Source organism: Capra hircus, chromosome 6, assembly GCF_001704415.2.
Source record: "Capra hircus breed San Clemente chromosome 6, ASM170441v1, whole genome shotgun sequence".
Taxonomy (NCBI): Eukaryota; Metazoa; Chordata; class Mammalia; order Artiodactyla; family Bovidae; genus Capra; species Capra hircus.
The window spans coordinates 38,659,328-38,662,092 of NC_030813.1; the positions used below are offsets into that span (position 1 = coordinate 38,659,328).

General features: G+C 40.7%; 1 pseudogene; it reads left to right on the forward strand.

Annotated features, from left to right (window-relative positions):
• Positions 1,969-2,516, forward strand: LOC102190868 (annotated as a pseudogene).

Genomic DNA, 2,765 nt, shown 5'->3' on the forward strand with positions numbered 1-2,765 from the left:
CCTTTCTTCCTCTCTCCTTCCCTTTGTACTTTCCAGGTTGCCACCGAGATTATAAAAATTCAAGCCTGCTTGATGAGAATCTTAGTGAATTTGAATGTTCAGTGTTGGGACTTTTGTGACACACTTAAATTTCTCCTCCTCCTCTACCACCATTACTTTCCTTCCCTATTTCTTTTCATCAGTGAGGATCTACTTACTTCCTGAGATATCCACTTTATTTTCATTTTTCAATATTATCATACAGCATCATCTAAGCAACCTGGTTAGCTCATTTTCAGGGGGAAAAAAAAAAACAACGGATGCCAAATCACCAAAACTCAGAAATATACGATGCTCATGTTGACTTCAGTGTTTCAACAGTGTTGTATTCACAACTCGAGAGTAATATAGTTGATGAAAAGTTTCAAGATTTAAGTGTTTCTTAAATGGCCAAAGATGCTTATTTGCATGTTCCCAGAGAGGCGACACATGCTTTCCAAGCCTCTCAAATTTCTCTACAGAGAAATACTGTAGTTGATAAAACAGTCTAAGCAAAACATACCTTTTACTGGGTGTCTGAGTTTACTTTGTCCTTCTTGTGACGTTCTGTACCCTACCACTTCTGTCAACCCTTGCCTAAGTATTCTAGCCGTGTGGATGTCTTATCATTAGGTGCAAATACCTAGCACACAGCAAATTGGCATATTTCTGAGGATCCCATATAAAATAGTTTCTCAGGAATGGCACTCTTAATTGGTCCAAACTTCATAGTTTTAGAGTTATTCACACACATATTTATTTTATATTCTGTGTATTATTATTATTAGTTGCATATACATATATATGGACACATATGCACACACATATATATACAAAGAGGAAGCTTTATGTAGTCTTATAGTTTATTTATCTGGGAATATATATTAATTTATAAATCTTGTGTATGTATTACTCTAACTGGCTATTGTACCTGGGTGTAACACCCATAGACAGCAAGAATCATCATTCATGGTCACAGATATCAAAGTTCTCTTGATGATATGTTTGGATGTCTCATATATCTGGACTTCTCATAACAGTTTGCTTTACTAATGAATGACTTGTAAAAGGAATAAGAGGAATAACAGTTTTTTCTTGTTTATTTTGTGCTTGAATTTTGGATCTTATTTTTAATTTACCACATTTCCGAAGGACACTTTTTCAAGTTGCTTGTCTACCTTACGAGAGTTAGAGTTGCACACATCACAGTTCTTCCCTGACACCTGATTCAACTCTGGATATGTTTGTTCCTTTGTGGTTAGATGTAGCCATATGACCACTTCTGGCTTATGAAATGAGACAAAAGTAACATGAGTCACTTCAGCACCAGAGGATTTTGTTGGTGTGACAACTCCCGTTCTATCTTCTTCCCACTGTTGTACCCAGGGATTTTCCAAATTGGAACGTATAAGTGGAAGTTACAATAATTTATTTCTACTGCCTCAAAGTTAGTCTTAACAGTGTCATAGGACAAGGTAATCACCAGAAAACAAACTTATACAAAATTTCTAGCATTATGAACGTGGATGAGTCTACTGTGGGAGACCATAGACAGCAACAGTTTCTGTGTCCTGCTCTCAGTTCAGTTCAGTTCAGTCGCTCAGTCATGTCCGACTCTTTGCGACCCCATGGACTGCAGCAAGCCAGGCTTCCCTGTCCATCACCAAATCCCAGAGCCTGCTCAAACTCATGTCCATTGAGTCAGTGAGCCCATCCAGCCATCACATCTTCTGCCGTCCCCTTCTCCTTCTGCCTTCAATCTTTCCCAGCATTAGGGTCTTTTCAAATGACTCAGTTCTTTGCATCAGGGGGACAAAGTATTGGAGCTTTAGCTTCAGCATCAGTCCTTCCAATGAATATTCAGGGCTGATTTCCTTTAGGATTGCAGTCCAAGGGACTCTCCACAGTTTTCTCCAACACCACAATTCAAAAACATCAATTCTGATGTTCGCAGCCGCCGCCGCGCCGCCGTCGCTCTCCAACGCCAGCGCCGCCTCTAGCTCGCCGAGCTCCAGCCGAAGGAGAAGGGGGGTAAGTAAGGAGGACTCTATACCATGGCTCGTACAAAGCAGACTGCCCGCAAATCGACTGGTGGTAAAGCACCGAGGAAGCAACTCACTACAAAAGCCTCTTGCAAGAGTGCGCCCTCTACTGGAGGGGTGAAGAAACCTCATCGTTACAGGCCTGGTACTGTGGCACTCCGTGAAATTAGACGTTACCAGAAGTCCACTGAACTTCTGATTCGCAAACTTCCCTTCCAGCGTCTGGTGCGGGAAATTGCTCAGGACTTCAAAACAGATCTGCGCTTCCAGAGAGTGCAGCTATTGGTGCTTTGCAGGAGGCAAGTGAGGCCTATCTGGTTGGCCTTTTTGAAGACACCAACCTGTGTGCTATCCATGCCAAACGTGTAACAATTATGCCAAAAGACATCCAGCTAGCACGCCGCATACGTGGAGAACGTGCTTAAGAATCCACTATGATGGGAAACATTTCATTCTAAAAAAAAAAAAAACAAAACTCTTCTTCCTGTTATTGGTAGTTGTGAACGTTAGATATTTTTTTTCCATGGGGTCAAAAGGTACCTAAGTATATGATTGCAAGTGGAAAATAGGGGACAGAAATCAGGTATTGGCAGTTTTTCCATTTTCATTTGTGTGTGAATTTTTAATATAAATGCGGGGACATAAAGCATTAATGAAAGTCAAAATGTTTCAGTGAACAAGTTTCAGCAGTTCAACTTTATAACA